We start from the raw sequence: 21,159 nt of genomic DNA, 5'->3' as shown, positions 1-21,159 counted from the left end.
CCTAAAAAGTCAGTAATCATGGTCTTGATTCCCCCAGTAAGTACTCATTTTCACTCATATTTCACTTGAACCTTCACCTACTTTCTTGGTAAAAAAAACACAGATCCAAACCTTTACTGTGAATCTTGTAATCCCAATTTGTCTGGTATTCTGGTATCTCCATTACTGACCAAATTACACAAATTACACCAAAATTGGCAGGAAGCTAGAACTTACCCCGCAGATTGTACTTTTTGTGAATTTGTGTAAATCTGTTCAGTAGTTTTTGAGAAATGAAGGTTACATTTTTTTATTTATTTATGGACTGTTGAGTATGATGGACTCTCGCAAGACTCCCTTGCCCCCAAGTTTTATAGAGCATTCTGGTTGCAGCTGGGACCTTTTGTTTCCCTTGGGCCACTTCACTTCCATGGGAGTCAGATGCTCCAGACCCCTGTGTAGGAACCCATTTTTCCTATTTTTGGAGCTTTCAACCTCTTTCCAGTTTGTGATAGACACAGGTGTGAAACCCATGGTGGATCCCAGAATGCTATACATTTCTGGAAAGAAGACATAGTTCTAAATTCAGCAAGTGGTCATATGCATAGTTCCTTCAAGGTTTTTCTATAAAAAGTAACAGTTGAAATAAAACAATATTGAAATTGAGTTGAACAAACATGCATTTGTGTCTACGTTTTCATCTGTAACTTACTCTTACTATGGCAGATTTTCCAAAGCAATATACGGTTAACTCTGCTGGACCCTTCTGGTTGACGGGACATGTAGAGCTTGTAGGTTCTTCAAGAACCCGAGGTACCCAGAGCCAACAACCGAGCTGCAATTTACAAAGAATTTTCATTGTGTACTGACTATACAGCAATTCATGTGGTAAACTGTAACTAATGGAAAAAGGGTATTAAGGAAAACTATGTATTTCTGAAATTTACACCTGATACTGAAGGGCATATTTACAAGAAATGAAGGATTGCTGCGCCAAGGCAGCGATGGGTCAATATTTCTTGCACCTGCATAATAAACCTGTATGACACCATGGATGTGCCATAATTACAATACGAGGTTCCATGGCACAAGGTCCCAAGGATGCGTCAGAAACTATGACGTATCTGTGGTATGGGCGCTGCAAGGCATCCGTCCCAAAATTGGCTCATTGCTGCAGTTGGTCATAAAACAGACTCAACTACAGAAATGCATAAAAAAAACAGAGGCGAAGGCTGACGCAAGTAGCCTACTGTGTGGGGACCAATGTAATGGAGTGTCAAAAGGTGAAAAACTCACCTTGAACTCTATTACATTTGTCCTGGATGTCACACATACAAGTGGGCATAGAATATTTATCTGTACCACTATGCCTACTTATGCATGACATAAGTGATTAATGATGTGTAATGTGTGATTTACTGTGTTATCTAGTTATGTGTTCCCTTATCTGTTGGGGGATGTGACTTGATTGCACATTACACTGTTTCAAGTCACTTCAGCTGGTCAAATTCCTCTGAAACACTCAGTGCGTCATTCCTATGCCTCAGTTTTAGAAGCGAAGGAATTTTGACACAGCTCAAGCTCAATGGCCCGCCTCCCAAAGATGCGTCACTGCTATGGCTTGTGAACCCTGCTACTGTGCGTGGAATGTTTACCATGTAATCATGTGATGCACTGATATTCTATGGAACCTGGGATTGGAACTTGGGGATGTTTCTGTGGCAGCCGATCTTGAATCGTTGCCTGGAAGGGTTGGTGGAAATACTTGTAACCTGTGGCAGCGTTATTCCTTGAACTTAGGGAAAAACTTTGGAAAAAGTCATAAATACTAGTGTGTTAGTCGTATGGGGTATTTTAGGTGGGAACTCCTTCCTTGCATATATTAAAAATAACATGACGTTGCCGATTCCCACAATGGAAAATACTGACGCAGGAAAAAGTGAAGCATCAGCCTAAATGCGGCACCTTGTAAATATGGAGCAATGACAGCACCGCAGCTGCTTAAAAAAATTACACAGCGGTGGTGCAAGCTCCTTGTATATATGCCCCTGAGTTTAGAAGCAGTGGTTGTTTGTACATCTCTGAATTTATTGGTAGCAAGTCCTGGTATATATTTCAGAGGGCATTTTGCAAAATGTCTTCACTGTTACACACTTGCTTACATTTGCATGGCACAAACATATAGATATCCAATTGGTAATATCAAAAGACCTACTATTCTGTATTCCCACATGCCTCCAAATAAAAGTGATACCCCACTTTTGAGGCTGAGTCGTTGTGTTGCCTTTAGAATCTTTGAATCCGTTCTGACGCCAATAATGTGAATTATCATTAAAGCACTGTACACAGCAACATGAATCACACACTATAAATGTGGGGAATTCAGGATTCATAATGTTGGAGTGCAAGAAGCAAAGCCTTAACTTCAGCCAACTGCACAGTACAGTCTCCTAAGGATTGAGTGCAGGTTTTTTGTGGTTGGAATTTGCCATCCAACATTACGCCAACAACGGTAGTACACACCACCAGATATTGCTGTTTAGAGCACATGGCAGGCTGGGCTGAACCCTTAGTGTAAACAATATGTTTATACTGTTCAAGAGGGAAGACAGAAGTGAGCCTAGGATAAACATGCTCATATTGTATAAATTCTTGTGTCTGTAAAGACGGCTCAAAGACAAAGTCGACATCAAAAGCTGTTATGGATGTTGCGCACTGTATATATCAAGGATGGACGGCTTTAGCATAAGGAACACTAGCTTTTGTGACAGCTTCAATGGGTGGCATGGGAGTAACAACAATGATGCATTTCCCTTGTGCAAGTGGGAGCTCTTTTAGAATAGCCATCTGCGCTGCAGTAATTTTTTCAGTGAAATCAAAACACATTTTCGCACTGAAATATAAATGCGATTTATATGCTATTGGCCTTGTCTCAACTTTGTAAAAAATTATTTGGGGAAAACCAGTTGCACCTGGTAAAACACAGATAACTAGGTTTGTGGATTGTCTGCTTGACAAATGAGGGCTCTTGAACATGAGAAGGCACTCCTAGTGAAGAGGGAAATTTCTAAACAAGGAAATGTGCCAACTCTACACAGTGAATGGAACAATATGTCCGGATATTATTACTTACCTGAATACAAGCAAAGAGCTGCTAGAATGGCAGTTTTATAGAGCGGGCTATCCAATGGATGAGAGAAAATGGAGACCCAAAGTGATCCAGTGAGAACAAGGGTGGCTTCTACCATGTCTACTTCACAACAAGGCTACTCCACAAAAACAGCAGAGCTCACAAAATCACTCCTAACCACCATCTCCACCACCTACACATGAGACCCATCAAAATAGCTTCTTAGCCTGCTGGACGAGGAACAGGATACAGAACAGCCCACTATTGCTATCCTCTTATAGATAATACCAGCACTAAGGACACACTTGCTACAAGCCCACAAAATGCTGCTCGCTTTTCCACAAAACAAAGTCGCATCACCAAAGCACTTTCTCTAAACTGCATACTAATAAATGCTCGATCACTCTCTAAAAACAAGCATCACATCTACAACCTTCTCACTGGCACACATCCTGACTTAATCTTCATAACTAATCGTGGCTAGGAGATGACGTGGCTCCAGTGTTGCATGAAGCCATTCCCCTAGGCTATCAAACTATCACACAAAATCGTATAGGAAAAAGAGGAGGTGACCTAGCTGTTATATTAAAGAAAACTTTAAATATCACTAAAGCGGACAACGTCTCCTTACACGGTTGTGAGGCCCTCTTCACCAGATGCAACCCTGTACTATTTTCCTCCTGTAACTTCCTGCTCCTTTACAGACCTCCATTTAGCAATGCAACATTCCCAGACACACTTCTGGACACAGTTTCAAACCTTATAACACTACATTTAAACCTATGCATTCTGGGTGACGTAAACATTTGGTTTGACAAACCCAATATGCCCCATCCAAAAACAGTCATCACTGGCCTAGATGCACTGAACCTACATCAGATCGTCCACAAACCCACACACATCGCTGAACACATCCTAGATGTCATTTTTGCAAATACAGAACTAGTTACCTTTTAAGCAATGACTCCAGTTACATTGCCAGACCACCATTTCCTTGCTTTCCAACATAAAACAGCACAAAGCAACACACCTAAAACCACCGTACATGCATCCACATATCGACCGTGGAACAAACTCAATTTTGAACACTTAGAAACACAACTAATATCCAGTCCAGATGTAGACAAAATACATTCAATTAAAACCCTATATGAGTGTTTACAGGAAGCTTTTGATATCAGAATACCACTAAGAATGACGCAACAGAACAAAAGAAAACAGGCACCTTGGAGAAATACAGAGATATAAAAGATAAAACAGCAAATTAGAAAGCTGCAACACACTTGGCTCAAAACAAACACCAATCAGGACAACCTTCACCTACAGAAACTTAACAGAAGTCAGCAATCAAAAAAGCTAGGATAAAATACTATTCAGACCTAATTCAAAATGCTAAATGTGTAAAACAAGAATTCTATATAATTGTCGCCAAATTCCATAAACCAAATTGCCTAGAAGGGGCTCATTCCATTACTCAAGAATTCACAGACAAACTGGCAAACCATTACACCATCAAAGCAGACACGTTGGACTCCCATTTAAAACAAAGTAATGCCACCAGCATCAAATCTTTAGCAAAAAAACACTCCAAAAGTATGATAACCCAGCCTCTCCATTCTTTCCAACAAATTTTACAAAATGAATTTATGGACCTGGTCAAAGCAAGCAGGCCTGCCGGCAGCCCTTCTGACCTGTGTCCACCACAAACCTTCTGGAAAATTCTTCTAACTACCTCTGCTTCTGCATACATACGCCCATTACTAAAGTAAAAAAACCTGGACCCGCTTAACCCTGAAAACTACAGACCGATAAAAAATGGACCTTTCCTTGGCAAACTGATAGAAAAAGCAGCATTCGCTCAGATGTCACAATTCATTGAAGATAACTCCATACTTTCAGACTTCCAAACAGGACTACATGCAGGGAGAGGCACAGAATCTGCCCTCATTGCCATCTGGGATGACATTAAAAACATGGTTGACCAGAACGGGGTTGCTGCACTACTTCTCTTGGACCTCTCAGCTGCCTTTGGCATAGTTGACCATGGCACTATAATACAAAGACTCTGTGAAGCCAGCATAGAGCAGACTGCTTTCCCCTGGATTACATCCTCCCTTCAAAACAGAACTCATGTCATCCATACTCCCCTTTCTTGTCTAAACCGTGCTTCACAAAATCAGGGGTCCCTCAAGGCTCTATCATCTCACCTATGCTTTTCAACATTTACATGAAGTTGTTACTGGCACTGATCAATCAATTTCACCTCACTAGCTATTACCTTGCAGATGACACACAAATCTTTTTAATCTGGAAAGCCCCAAAGACATTGGAAACTCACAAATTTTGTAGTCTCAGAGCCATGGATAAGTGGATGACATGGAACCATATCAAATTGAATGCTTCCAAAATGGAGATACATGTGGTGATTGGAAAAATGATGACTCAATCGTGCCTGATTATCTGGGAACATCACCTAAAGTATCAAAGGAAGTAAGAAACCTCGGAATTACCATGGATTCCAAGCTATCAATGAATGCCCAAGTGGACAAACTAGCAAGATCAAGCTTCGTTGCTATAAAAACTCTGCGACGCATCTTGCCCCACCTGGGATTTCCACACAAGAGCGGGCAATAAAGCTCCTCACTACCCGACAGTTGACACCATCCAGCAAGACTCCACGGAGGTCCTGATCGAAGAAGAGGAGGTCGCAGGACCGCTCCTGTAGCCCTAATTCCTTTTCTGCCCACTCGAGGTCCTTGGTACACTCCAGGAAGAGGCATAAGAAGAATAGGAAGTCCAGGTGGACTTCATCTTAACTTCGGTTGTCATACATCAATGAGAGAGGTAAGGAGCATCGACGCTCCAGGCACAGTTCCGCAGAGCCTGAGTCGACTTTGTGCCTCCCCCCTTCACAGGAGCCAGTGCGACTCCTGCTCAAATATTTTACGAGGCCGTGTACTGCATATTTGAGCGGAACGACCCTGGAAGGGGCCCAATCGGGTTCGGCGCCGTCCGCTCCGGCCAGGGTGCCAGTTGGTCCTCAAGGATCCGATCCTGGATCCAGGTTGGGGCTGGTCATGCCAACGCAACCTCTTCCTGCGCCAGACCCGAAGTCGATGCCTGCGGCGGCGCCGGTGCCCATCGGCGGCACCAGCCCCATCTGCCTCCCCGATGACATGGAGCTGGAACGACGTGGCTTAACGCCGATTCCAGCGCTAATTGAACCCAGAGTTTCTATGTTGTCACCTGAACCCTTTGAAGATGTGCTATGGTCAGGAGAGGAATGGGAAGGGTCTATGGACCCTCTCGAACACCTAGATGTCTCTATGGAGAATTTGGACTGGTATGGAGAACTTGGGGAGGCCAGTGGACTGGATACTTCCCCAGATACCGCCATGCTTTCTCCTCCAATAGTGGCTACAGAAGAGGGTGCATCATATGCCATGGTGGTAAAGAGGGCAGCTGAGGTCCTTGGACTAGAACTGCCCTCAGTGCAGATCGGGACTAATCTCCTGACTGAGGTGCTTCAACCAGAGGCTTCCACTTCTGAACCCCTTTGGCCCTTTAATGAGGCATTTACGGACGTCCTTATAGGCACTTGTCCAAGCCTAGCATAAGTGCTCTTGTGAATAGGACAATTGCACGCCGCAATCGACCAGCACCAGGCGTCCTAAAGTTTGTCAGCCAGCACCCCACCCCAGAAAATTTGGTGGTGCAGGCCTCTAAGTCCCAGGGCGCGTTCTCTTCCTCCTCTTCGGATAGGGAATCCAGGAGGCTGGTCTAATTTGGAAAGAAGCTGGTTTCTTCCTTCAGCCTGGCATTTCGGTTGGTGAATATCGCATGCCTATTGAGCCGCTTCTCCCATTCCCTTTGGGAAATGGTTGTCAAGTGCTGCCACAAGTCCCCGAGGAAGCCCAGGCTGTACTCTCCCAGGCAGTCATGGATGGGAGAGATGCAGCAAAATTCACCATACGGTGTGGCCTAGATATGACAGATTCACTGGGCAGGTCACTTTCAATGACAGTGGCTTTGAGGTGCCACTCCTGGCTTAAGACAACTGACTTCTCGGGCGATGTCTAAGCCAATCTGATGGCATGCCTTTTGATTAAACCCGTCTTTTTTGGGTAAAAGCAGACTCGCCTCTGGTCAGGTTCAAGGACTCTTGAGCCGCAGCAAGATCCTTGGGCTTCTCCTCCAATCCTCATGGCCAGTCTTCCTTTCGCCCCTTTTGTGGCAATGGAAGGGGTTTCAACTAGGGGTGGGCGGAATTTGTGAAATTCACTTTCGCAAACTATCGCGAAAATGTTAAAAATCTCCGCAAACACGTGGAAATATCGCAAAGATGTGGACGTTTTTTCCCGCCCGTTCGCGGTATTTTCTGCGTGATCGCGGCTCACCAACTTACCCATGTGGTTGCTCACATCTTGTTTTCACTTGTCTCGCCAGCGATGCTTACTTCCTGTTCCAGGTCGTGCAATGCATGCTCGCACCCGTGTTTCCTGTTCGGGAACGCTTTTACTTGTTCGCGCTGCTTTTTGTGTGCTCGGGGAGAAAATATCGCGCGAACTTGCGCACGTGGTCGCAATGGGCGCGGCCATCTTGTTTTTCACTCTATTGCATGGTTCTGGGGCCTGATTTTCAATCCTCCCTGTAGCTTTCCAATCCTTTGTTTGAAGCCACTTTTTTAAAAATCTTTTTTATTTATTATCTCTCTAACTATTTTGCTGCTTCTATATTTTTGGTTTTTGTCTACTTTTTTTTTGTTTTTTAGCTACTTTTTCACTCTTTCTATTGCCTGCTATTTATTTCCTTTACTTACTTGAATTTTATTACCTTTTCTTTCCCGCCCCGTCTCTCTCTCCCCAGAACTATGTGAAAGGGTAGGGCTCGCTGCAGCCAGAGCCGCGACCGCCTTCCTTGTGGAAGGCGGTGCCCATAAGGGGTGCAGGCACGAGTCTTATTTGGGGAGGTGGAGTTGGCTGCACTCATCGTCTTTGTGCAGCGCCACCTCCCCTCAACCCTGGCAGCAGGTGGCAGGCCTGGGTCCAGGTACGGGCTCCGGGAGCATCGACAGCGGTGGAGGAAGGTGCACCGGGCAGTGTTGTGCCGCTCTGGGGTCCGGCGCACCCAGGCGCAGTTGACGCACCGGTGGTCCGACATCTTGGACAGTGAGCAGGACCTGCTGGACCTGCTAGGAGTGGAGGTCCCGGGTCTTAGTGAGTATCTATTTAATTATTACTACTTTGTGTCTGTTCTTCTGCTCTGTGTTATATATTGCGAATATCTTTTTTTCTTCCAACCAGCTAGAAAGTTGCTGCTTACATTCCAGGTTAATTACGTTTAAAAGTCTTCTGTGATTGTTATGACACAGGTGCTCCTCTGCGCTACTACTAATCTTACTTGTTTGCAGCTTTGCATTTGCGCTCGCTTAGCGTGATTATCTAAGAGTTTATTTTAGAGAAATTAAGTTACGTAATGCTATAGTGACTCTAGTCCTGTCACTAAGAGATAGGGGCGGATTGATACTTAGGTTTAGTTACTTTGTATGAGTTTGTAATTTTTTAGTGGTATGCGTGATGCCCCCTCAGTTACGTCACATGCTGCTAGTACGCCAGTCTTTGTTAGAACCTTTTCTAGTTTGTTCAATGAGTGGTGGTAATAGGCTTAGCACTAGCAGAACTTCAGCATCAATCAATCAACCCAAAATTTGGTGTATACAAACAATTTAGTCATGTGTCCTCCATTTGACCATATGCATTGTTGAGGACTAAAAGAAGTGGAAATGCATACTTAATGTACAATTGGCACGCCTGGAATAGGTGGGCTAGGTCGGGTGGTACGTCGTACTTAGGCTTAGTTAGTATTCTGGAATCAGAATGGAAGACTGGATTACTGTTGATAAATAGTAAGTAGTCGATCTGCTAATCCCCCGATACTACTTGTTGACCAGATGAGATCGGTCAATTTAGTTATTGCAATTGTTGTTTACATAAGTGTTTTTTGACTGTTCTTTAAAAATATTTTATTTGTTTGACACCATCCATCAATGTTTGTCTCTTTCTTATATCATTTCTGTTCAGCACCCATGGGCAGGCAGACAGGGAGTGGGACAGTGTCGGCGGGAGAATAACACCACCAGGAGGACACCAACGAGGGCTCTTCTGCTGGCCCTAGTAAGACTTCTTGTTTTTAATAATAATTCTTATTCCATAACTTTTACTGCACCATATTTTTCCCGAACTATTGTTTCAGTTTCCCAATGCTATTTTTTACCAACAATTATCCTTTGATCTGTACTGTTTCAAAAATCTTGTTATCCCTGCCTCTGCTATGATGACTCTCTGTACTACTACTACTATCAGTCTGTCTGTACTGTAGCAGCTAAGCTTGCCCAGTTGGCCACTCTTTATTTGAAAGGTTGTAAATAAAACTCAGATTCACCAGTAGCTCTAGCCATTGAGTCCAGTCCTTTGGGACGTCCTCTTGTACTACTTCTAGTCTTATTGATCTTGAGTCTTTGGTAATCTTGAGGCTTTGACAATTCACACCAACAAATGCCCAACCAGATTTATTACTATTTTGATATGATAGGACATACTACTACTGTTGTAGGAATTTTGCACATACAGACCTTTGTACAAGAAAATAGGATGTTGGTGATGGTAGGTTGGACCTTCCTCACACACCTCAATCAGAAATTCAGAACCCACCACAATCCCCTCCCCGACTAGTTATTGTAGTGTCTTGTCATAACTATTAGCTCTCCGAACCCTCCCCCCAAGATACCCAACAAGTAGACAACCCAGAACATAACACACCCAACCTCTCAGTCGTGGAAGCAATGCACATGCACACCCTTCCTTTAATTTGCTCACTCGTGTAAGTCCACACCAAATACCACCAAGTCTATGTAAGTTCAAAATGTTTATTTTGAATTGACAAGCTCTGTACATTATTCTATTATAATGCAGCACCAACAGGAAAATCAATAACATTAAAACAATAAACATTGTTACACTTAATTACAGTTGGGAATTAAATCATGATAACTGAACAGTGGTGGAAGCACCACCATCCCCTAGGAATTTAGTTTATATAAATTTATAAATGAAGATCTCTGAGTGAAGGGACCCCTCACCTTAGAAGAACCTATTACTGGTAGTTGTTGCATCATAAGCTCTGCAAAGCTCTGGTTCGTAGAAGGGAATGCGAAAAATGAAATGGTGCACGTTAGTATATTGCAAGCATTTCTCAGCCATGCTAAAAAGTGTAGCATTTATGGATAAGCAATATGGACTAACAGTACACCAGTACTTCATAAAAAAGTGGCTTGTTAATGTTTTGGTTGACCGCTTGTACGCAGGACGTAGACAGTAGCAGTGTGAGGTCATGTGGGCTCAAAGGTGTCTTATACAACAAGCTGCAAGGTAACGTCACATGTGCAAAAATAAAAGACACAAAGGTAAAATGGTTGCATGGCTCGGGCTAACTAAGCAAAGGCTAGAATGACCCCAGGGGGGACCATATATAACTACTAGTGTCTACTCTACTACTACCTGATTTGTACTAGTGATGTATGTTATATACTATTAACTCATTTTTCAATCTTGCTACTGACTAATAGGGGGAGGTGTACATGACGCCTAAAAAATGTGTAATGTTTTCTAGGCGCGCTACCGACCACGACCACCATTGCCGGGGCCAGCGAAGGCGACGCGGAGGGAGAGGATTCGGCAGTTGCCGATAACGACGATGGAGCGGTAGGAGAGTGCCAGCACCAGTGGTGGGCGGTGGTAAGTTAGATTCATAATCCTTAACTATTGTTGACATTACACTCACTGCAAGGGTGTACTGTATGTATACTGTACTGTTGAGACTTAGGGCCCCATTAGGATGGCGGGCGGATTGCCCCCGCCGGGCCGGCGGTAGTCACCGCCGACCCCGCTGGGGCAAACCTCCCGCCATCCCTGTAGAAAAGACCCCTGCCATAGATATTGCAATGGCTGGAGGGTCTGCGGCGGATAGAAACCGTCCGCCGATTTTCCGCACAGTCGGCATGTCGACCAGGCAGAAAAGGGTTCAATATGGTGGCGGTGTCTGAACACACCGCCAGCCATATAATCTGCATTTTGGAATGCCTTTCCGTGGCGCATCCTAATTGCCCCACGGGACCCCCGCCCTTATGGCGGGCAGTCCCTTTATATCCGCCCGCCATCTGATGTCCTAAGTAAGTAAGAGTTGTTGTGAACGTTTGAAGAGTGAAGACACCCTTTAATTGGCATATTGAGTAACCAATGGCCTCATCTATCTGATTTCAACTCCGCTTTGAAAGTTTTATGGAGAAGACTAAAAGGCAGCTCAGATCATCTGGTGTTCAACTAAAAAGTGAAAGACGGGTGGAAGGAAGAAGGACGGGCGAGATTTAATAAATGTTATGTACTGTGCTTTATAGTGCTCCCATGCCACTATCTGTATAATTAACTTGTCTTACTGTTTTTCTAAGAGTATATTTTACAATTGTCTTGTTTTTTTCTTTTTGATACACAGCTACTCCTTCCAAAGTTAATCGGAAGCAGTTGGCCGCCAAGGCACGGCGCCGCAAGCTGGAGGCAATCCAGCAGGAATATCGGCGGCTGGTGGTCTTGGCAGAGGAGGAGGAGACTGCAGCACTTCAAGCCTCCTCCAGTGCCCTGGGCCCCAGCCACCGCCCACCAGCGGTACGGCGCTACCGTCTGGCGGCTGCCCGCCGCCACGCCTGCCCGCCACCGTGCCTGCAATACCATCTCTGGTGCCCCCCCCCCACTGTGGCTGCAACTTCCGTGCTCTCAGGTGCCGCGTCGCCCGTCTAGAGGAGCAGATGCGTGTCATCCTGCAATCCCGCCCCACATCTTAGTCCTTGTCTTCTGCCCCTTTTTTAATTCTTGTTTGGGTGGGTGGGAATTGGGCGTTGGGGCTTTGGACTATTTGGGACTTTCTTACAGACATTGGTTGGGGTTAGGGAGGGGGGTGGGTCAGCTTTTGTGTTTTTTTTTACATAGTTTATTTTTGTTAGGGTACATTAACTCTATATTTCTACGTTACATGCAATGTTGTTAATGTTTAGTAGTAGTAGTAGACACTGGCAGGGCAGCTGCATTTGCAAAAAAAGAAAATGAGACAGTCAGTCGCCTTTGAGAGACTGTTCGAGGAGTAGTAGAATAAAGTACAGTACAGAACTTACCGAGCAACAATAATATGCTAAAATATTTTACAGCAAAACATAATGGTGGTGGGGATAGCCTACTAGACAGAGTTACAAACTATAGTTGTGTCGAGTCACTTGACTAGGCCTACAGCGTAACAGTTAGTGCTGTGTATGAGGAATGACAACAAATCAAATCAATGCCGGCAATTAATGCTGAGGTATATGTTCCTTTGTTAAATAAAAATCACCTCTAAAATATACTGCTCATGGGTGGGCAAGCAGAAGAAGATCATCGCTCTGCCTTGAAATTGAAGTACTGTTGCTTTCACCACATCCGCCCCAGCAAGCGTGTGATTAAGTATTGGTGTACATTTAATTTAGTCACACCTCGACAATAAGTCACACAGCCCGGGGGAAGAGGGTTAGGGTTTGTTGAATGGATGGGAAGGTGGTTTGGGGAAAGGTTTGACAGTGAAAAACAGTATGCATGGACAAACAAACGACAATCTTTGAAGACTACCATATCCATATCAATATGTTAAGGGAGAAAAAGGAAATGCATGCATGATGATGATTGATAAAGGAGACCCGGATTACATACACTTCTTGTTCTGTTGTTCCGGGCGTAATACTTTTACAGCTAGCAACTAGAATGTTTAAATATTGGTAGGGATGAATCATAAACAGAGAGCAAACCTAATGATAATAACAACACGAAGAACACACTGTTGTAAAGATTGTAGACAAAAAAATGAATAAAATTATTTAAAAGAAGATGAAAGTTGATACTGTTACTGTGTTATCCTAGTCAAAAATGTGGACTGGATTTGCATCTCGGCATTCCTCTTGGTCCTCTCGTCCATCAATCTTGGGTGGCGCCATCCCCGGCTGGAAAAAATTTCGATTTATTGGTAAGGTAAGTGTGCATTGTAATGTTTTCCCAAGTATAGGGCAAGGCCCGGACTGTAATTGTAGATGGAAAAACAAAGGGGATATTGAGAAACAAAGTTGAAACAAATGCACAAGTTATGGTGTAGTGCAACAAGAACACTTTCCGAGGCGGCATGTATGCATCATCTCTACTTCGTCTGTTTCCAGCATTGACCTTCAACAACAACAGGACACAGCAGGCCCACAGTGACAGGCCTGACGGCATGTTGCTTAGCACGTCCTCCGTTTAGAGTATTTTTTTTTAAAGAGTTGGACAAAGGCAAAGCACATATCCATTCCAAACATAGCATTTTACAATTTAAGTTAGTAAATCAATGCACCGCAGTCATCCCACCGCTACACTCAACTCCACTTCTACACAGACATTTGGGTCTGCCGTGGTTGTTGTTGATGTCTTTACCTTTAGGCTTTTATGCCACTCATGAAACGTCCTCCTGACTTGTTATTATTCCATCAATCATCTCCGATACTTGTACTGACTGACTGTGAAGATCGGCCTGCAGTAGAAGTAAAATGTTGTTATTACACAACAAGAGTAGAAATATTATTGACTTGAGTCACTCTTTAGTGTGTACAGTAAGGCTACTAGTACACTTTGACTTCACTTCCTGCACAACAAACAAACAACAAAAACACAAACACCAATCGCTCAGGTGTCCAATGCATGCCATTAATTTTCATTACCTGTTCCTTCTCATCTTAAGTTAACGGGCCGTCTTTTTCGCCATCATCAGCATGGACGGTGCTGTTGTCAATCATACTCAGTGCGCAGATTGAGTCCCCTTCCTGTATTCAATCAAAAGCAATGTATCAAGCTGCAGGAGAAGTACAAATTTCTTATTTGCAAGAAGGGTAAAATTCACCTTGAGTTACGTTTAGTGTGTACTGTAGAAAGATGATTAGTGCACAATGACATAACTTCATGCACAACAAACAACAACAACATCACTCAGTCTGCGACTCTGCGTCCAATGCATGGCATCAATCATTACCTGTTCCATCTCATTTTCAGTTAATGGGCAGTCTCTCTCGGCTCTGAAAGGAGGATAGCTATAGTAGTCATCTGATTCATGCTCCACTTCTTTTGGCGGGACTAGGAAAGTTTTTATATTTTCTTCTATTTTCCATCATCCAATCATCATTCATGAGGGCAATGGATTTAGGCGGGAGATTCAGTATGATGGAGCAAAGGAGCTGGATTCGGAGGACTGTACTGTCAAATTGCAGACACCTGAAACTTGTATATTACATAAGAAGAGTAGAAGACGGTGGTAATGGATTTGTTGTGATGCACAAGTTTGTAACCGGAACGACAGACACACAAATAAAGGGAAAAAGAAGGGAGGAAGACAGTAAGTGTAAGCCTAATTGTCAGGGAAGTATAGCTCGTCCTCAAACTCTGGGGGTTCAGCAAGTAGTAGGTAATCATGTGACACACTACTTCCGTCACCTGAGTCGCTGTCCTCATCTTCCTCCCTTGCTTTATGAACTGTGCAATTCGGTGGTATGAAGTGCTGATTGATTTTGATCATTGTTAACCTCTCCACGTTTTTGGGCGAGAGACTGGTCCTTCTCATTGTTACAATGGAACCAGCAGCACTGAAAACCCGTTCGGAAGAGACACTTGCGACAGGGCAAGCCAGATAGCTTATCGCCAGCCTGCTGAGCAGTGGCCATTCAGACCTTTTCCTATACCAATACTGCAATGGGTTTTGATCAATGTACACCTCTGTTGGGCCGTCCAGATAGGCCTGGACCATCTGCTCAATGTTCAGTGGTGCTGCTGCTAAGCTTTCGGGCTCTTTTCTCTGTGCATCAGCACTGTGCTTATTAATGCCTAACTGTACATACCAATCGTCTAACGATTCTACTGGGCCTAATGATCCAGTTATTGTTGCTGTTTTCGATAGTGATGGTGAGTGTTGTGATCCAAACGCACTGCCCTCAGCCTCCGAAGTTGCACTTGATGCTGCATGCCCTGCTGCAGTACTTCTTGTGGGCTGATCTTGCGGGCGTTTAATTAGCAGCCGTTCATTTTCCAACTTACTCGCTGCCTCAGCTATCCAAGTTTTGTAGCGGGCAACATCAATCTCTGAAAAAGGAAAGAATGTCTTCAGTCCAAATTTTGCCAGTGGATCCAGAATTGTGGCAGAAATGTAATGTTCTTGTGACAAAATTTTATTTTCTATCCTTGTATTTTCAGCTAAGCGACGAGCTAAGCTCTCCACCAAGTCATAGGCTCCCTTTTTGTCCTCTACACCTTTGTATGATTCAGACACCTTCTTCAGCTGATGCTCTAGCATTTGCAATAATGGGATAGCTTGGCCCATTGTACAGTCCTCCTTGCTGACTTCACGTGTGAAACCTCAAAAGGACGAAGCATCTCAGTCAGGCATTTAACTAGGCCCCATTGCTCCATCTGAAGGGTCATGCCTTTCACAGTAGCATCCTCTCTTTGCCAGACATATTCATTGAGTGGCCTGTACTGCTCAAACAGACGATCAAGCATGTAATACGCTGAGTTCCAACGTGTTGCCACCTCCTGGATGAGTGCTTTGACTGGCATCCTATATTCACGTTGAATGATCCTCAGCTGCTTCCGAGCTTTAAAAGAATGGCTGAAATGAGTGCATATTCTTCGGCAGATGGCCAGTAAGTTGCTGACTATGGGTTCTTTTTTCAGAAAGTCTTGAACTATAATGTTTATGCAGTGCACCAAACACGGAACCCTGAAAAAGGAACCAAGATCCATGGCCTTAAGTACATTACTGCCATTGTCTGTGGCAACAAAACCAATACTAAGCCCTCTTGGGCACAGCCATTAAAAACCTTGCTGCAAAACTCTTGCAAAATGTTTACAGCAGTTTGAGATTTCTCCATAGCGAACATGGCTACAGTTGCATGTTTCCGAGTACCTTTAAAAATCTCAGCTGTGTCAACAGCACCTCGTTCAGATAGCTTATCTCTAACCCCCACAAAAGAGACCCAGTGTGCAGTGATGCACATGTAATCTGTGGCTTGGCAACTGGTCCACATGTCTGTTGTCAGGTGGATATTGTGAACAGCACTCTGCTGCAAAGCTTGTCCAACCAATTCCAACACATCATGATGTAGTGCCGGAACAGCAATTCTTGCGAAATAGGACCGTCTGGGAACCTTCCATTTAGAGCAGATCGCTGACACAAATTTAAGGAAACCCACCCCTTCCACAAATGAAAAAGGGAGAAGGTCCAGCGCTAACATTTTAGCCAGCTTCGCATTGTACAACCGTGCCGTTGGGTGGTTGCGTTGGAACTGCCCCTTCAACCTAAGCATGCTCTCAATGGTAGGCTGGATTACTTTCCTTTGTGGTGCTGTTGTTTTCATTAACCCACTTAGGCTCAACAACGCAGTTTGTCTCATTGCGGTACTCAGTCGCCTTAGTGTCTCAGCCTGACTCTGTGTATGGCTCTTACTGCGGTTCCACTCAGATGTTACTGAGGAGGATGTGGGCGGTACCACTACACTACTGGGGACAGGGCTAGAAATGCCTCCCTCTCCTTCACCTTCCACCGCAATAATATCGCCCCCTGATTCTTCCTGACCAACTTCAATGGGTTGAGTTTTTCTACTTTCTTTTAACTGAAGTAGGTGATTCTACCACACGATAGTGTGGTGTATTCTGAGATGATTTGCTTGGCCTCCGGTACCATAGTTTGTACCAAGCTTACCCCGCCGAACACCTTGTCGAGAAATTGAGCATATAGCAACGTTCTCCTCCTTGGTGCTAACAGAAAAGAAGTCCCAAACTGGGGAGGAGAACTTTCTGGCACTGCTGGATGTGCCACTTTCAATACCAGATGAACTGGAGGGTGTGCTTTGAATGTGACTCTGTGCAGCTACACTGTGACTTTTACTACCACTACCTACTGAGATGGTTGAGCTGGATGTAGGTCCCTGCCGGGCCTTGGAAAATATGGCAGCTGGAGGTAGTGGTGGTGTAACCTGTGTTGGTGATATCCGTGCTGCATCCCGCTCAGTAGCAGCCTTTCTGGATAGGGTGAGAATGTTGGTCTCCAATCCCTTTGGGGTGGGAGTGATGTGCGGATGACTGGCTCGTCTTCATCAACATCACCCCCCTCTTCTACATCTACCTCCATAACTCTAAGTTTTTCTGGGACCTTCCTTTTCAGAAGCATTGTCTTGTGGCGTGCATCACTCTCAGACTGAGCTGGTGGCTGCCAAGTGGCATCACAATCATCAGATTCAGGGCTTGAAGAAGAAGATGATGGACTAAGCCTCCTTTTTCTTGCTGGTGGTCTGGAAGACAATAGATCTTCCGAAACAGTGGTTTGCTCCACTTTGTCTGCAGGAAGCTCGATTTCCTGAAATGCCCCTACGTCAGGAGAACCAACTACTATGGTGGGCTGTTGTTGCGGCTGCTGCTGTTCTTGTTGCGCCTGGTGCTGTTCTTGGTGCGACTGCTGCTGTTCTTGTTGCGGCTGCACACTTATCTGCTGAGTTTCCGCCTGCATTGATTGTGTACTACTTTGCTATAATGACATTTCAACATCGCTGCTCGTTAGTAGACTGGCTACCTCTGCGACACTCAAGGCCTTGGGCCTAGGTTGGTGGGGTTGGACCACTGGTGCTGAGGTGCTGCTTCCAGCTTGGTTCCCGGACAACGCTGCTGCAGCCGTAACTTATTTGGTGCCAAAAAAAACATTGGCCGGCACACCAGTCGTAGTTAATGGCACTTCCTTTTTCTGCTCCTTCTTCTCACCGGCAACTTTCTTGGTACTGGACCTGGTACCTTTCTTTGGGGCCATCTTCTTCAGATATCAGGCAGGACGCAGATGCACAACAAGTTCTGGTCACACGTGGACGTGATGCGCAGCAGGACTTCTGTCTGGCTGGCAGTACAACGGTTGATGATGATGACACCTCCTCCTCTGGCTTTTTGTGCACCTAAAAGCAAATAAGCCAGCAGAAGAACATCAGTGAAATGTTGCATTTGTTGTTGTGGTTCAGTTACTTACTACTGTACTAGTGTATACAAAAGATATAGTCTAGCCATTTCTGAGACTTTGTCAACAAGGGCTATGTTATACTACTGTGTACACACACTACACTCTCAGGAAGGATAGGAAAGATAATAAGAACCACCAAAATAAAAATGTAATGGAAGTGGGGTGGACCCTGTTTGTCATTAAATTATTTGAGCATCTCATCATTCATGGAGCTGCTGCTGGCAAAGGGGGTGGATGGATGGAAGCAGTAAGCCAATAGGAAAACCATGCAGGCCTAAATGGCAAAAGCAGGACACTAATAACTCCCAACACAAAAAAAGGCCACCAGCCACATGGACACTCACAAATCACAAACAAGCAGAGGGCCTGGAAAACACCAGGAGCTGACAAAAAGCCTATAAAAGCCAGGCAAAGGATGCATGCTAAAGCACACTGTTCTGCCTTTTTAATGCAACAAAATGCAAATACAAAAATTCACAGGCCCCAAAAAGGTCTGCAGGGTGCATGCATTGCACACCAACACACACCAGACACACACAACAAAAGCATGTCTTTAAGACAACCAACATCAGAAAGCCCACCCCAAAAAAATACACTTGCCTACTCAAACCAATGCCATCCATGCCCTAAATGATGTCTAAATTCAACAGACCACACAGAAACACTTGATTAATACAGCTGTGGCTACCTGCTCTGAACCTACTGGATGAAAGCAGGCCTGTTGGCAGACAAGGCCAGACAAGCTTGCAGGCCTAGGCTTCAAAATGGCCATCAGCCACATGGCCAGGCCCAACAACATCAGAAAGCCCACCCCAAAAAAACACACTTCCCAACTCAATCCAATGCCATCCATGCCCTAAATGATGTCTAAATTCAACAGACCACACAGAAACACTTGATTAATACGGCTGTGGCTACCTGCTCTGAGCCTACTGGATGAAAGCAGGCATGTTGGCAGACAACAAGGCCAGACAACAAGCTTGCAGGCCTAGGCTTCAAAATGGCCACCAGCCACATGGGCAGGCCCAACAACATCAGAAAGCCCACCCCAAAAAAACACACTTCTCAACTCAATCCAATGACATTCATGCCCTAAATGATGTTTAAATTCAACAGACCACACAGAAACACTTGATTAATAAAGCTGTGGCTACCTGCTCTGATCCTACTGGATGAAAGCAGGCCTGTTGGCAGACAAGGCCAGACAAGCTTGCAGGCCTAGGCTTCTAAATGGCCACCAGCCACAATGCCAGGCCCAACAACAGAAAGCCCACTCCAAAACAACACATTTCCCATCTCAATCCAATGCCATCCAGGCCCTAAATGATGCTTGAAAATGAAATACATTCAAAAAACACCAAAGGAACAGTTGCTTCATCATGCACACACCCATGAGGCAATCACTAGCTCGGGCCTACTACGGACTACTACTACCCACAACATTTTTAAAAAAAGGAATGATAGTTACCAAAAATAAATTGTAGTTACAACAACTGCAGTGCCCCCAAACAGACACAACAACCACTTACTTGTAAAATATCCAATTAAAAAATCCTCAAATCCAATTGCAATGATGCAGCAGACAAAAAGAGTGATCTTTCCATCCCAAAATCCAAAGGCAGAATGAGCAGGAGATGGACAAAGCACTGGGAGGAGCCTGCTGGACAGGAACAAGAAGTTGGAGATTCTGTGGCACTTCCTCCCTCGCCCCACCTTTTTAAAAAAGGACTCCTTGCACAAAAAAGGACAGCCAAATGTAAATCTGAGGAGTTGTTTTCATCCAAATCATCATTTGCAGAAGGTTTCATGCTGCTAGAACTGATATTCGTCTCCAAATTGAAAATTTTACGAGTTCTCGAGCTTCACATTACTTCCGCCGGATGTCGATGGCGTGTCCAAAATGACTTGATCACGTTCTCTCGCTCCCTGTCGCGTTGGACATGACTTGTTCGTGGTCTCTTGCTCCTTTGCGCGTTCGATATGACGTGCCCGTGTCCTCACGCTCTCGCTCACGGTGGAGAATGACATGTTCGAGATCTCAATCATCTCATACTCTCGCGGTGTATGATCGCGAGAAGAAAGACGTGATCGCACAATGAATAACGTGATCGCGCGACAAATTACGTTAATGTAGGCGCGAACTGTCGCGAGACAGCGCAAATGGCTACCAACAATCCAACATCTCGTGGAGAACGCGACCGGATCGGGAAAACTTGTCGGTGAACGCGGGGATTCAGGTAAGGCGATCGCGTGCACGCGAGAATGTATTTTTTTACAGCGCGAGCAAGAAAAACATTTCCGGTAAGATGCGGATTGCGGAAATTTTGACATTTTCGCGCTTTCCGCGGAACGCGAAAATGTCAAATTATCGCAATTTCCGCGAGTGGAACGGAATTTTAGCCCAGGCCTAGTTTCAACTAGCTGCGTCAGCCCTGTCCCAGCCACCGTCCTGCACAGACTGCCCAAGCCGTGTGAAGACGTGGACGCTGTGTGATCCAATCCAGGAATGGAGGCCAGAAGTCGTCCACCACCCTGCCTCAGGCAGCCACAGCCTCCAATCACTCCTACGCTGACTGTGCAAGATCACACTACCCCAGTTGGTGGGGGAATTCATCATCATCTCCCCCACTGGAGATCCATAACATCGGATGGGTCTTGCAGATAGTCCAGGAGGGCTATTCTCTTGCCTTTCCTCTCTTCTCCTCCTCTAATTCTATCTAATCAGGAATGGCTGACAGAGGCTCATTTAAGGTTGCTCCAAGAGGAAGTTACAGCTCTCTTGGCCAAGAGAGCTCTAGGAAGGGTATCGTTTTCAGAAGTAGACAGTGGCTGTTATTCCCGCTACTTTCTGATTCCAAAGAAGAACAAAGGGTTGCGGCCCATTTTGGATCTTCAGAAGGCCAATC

The 21,159-nt window shown here is 44.8% G+C and overlaps 1 protein-coding gene across 1 annotated transcript in view; it reads left to right on the top strand.

Annotated features, from left to right (window-relative positions):
- CFAP54 (cilia and flagella associated protein 54) overlaps positions 1–21,159 on the top strand; it is a 2,172,274-nt gene that overhangs the window by 1,872,590 nt on the left and 278,525 nt on the right. The window lies entirely within an intron of this gene.

Source organism: Triturus cristatus, chromosome 4_1 (assembly GCF_964204655.1).
Source record: "Triturus cristatus chromosome 4_1, aTriCri1.1, whole genome shotgun sequence".
In the NCBI taxonomy this organism is placed as follows: Eukaryota; Metazoa; Chordata; class Amphibia; order Caudata; family Salamandridae; genus Triturus; species Triturus cristatus.
This window is presented reverse-complemented; position numbering and strand designations above follow the sequence as displayed.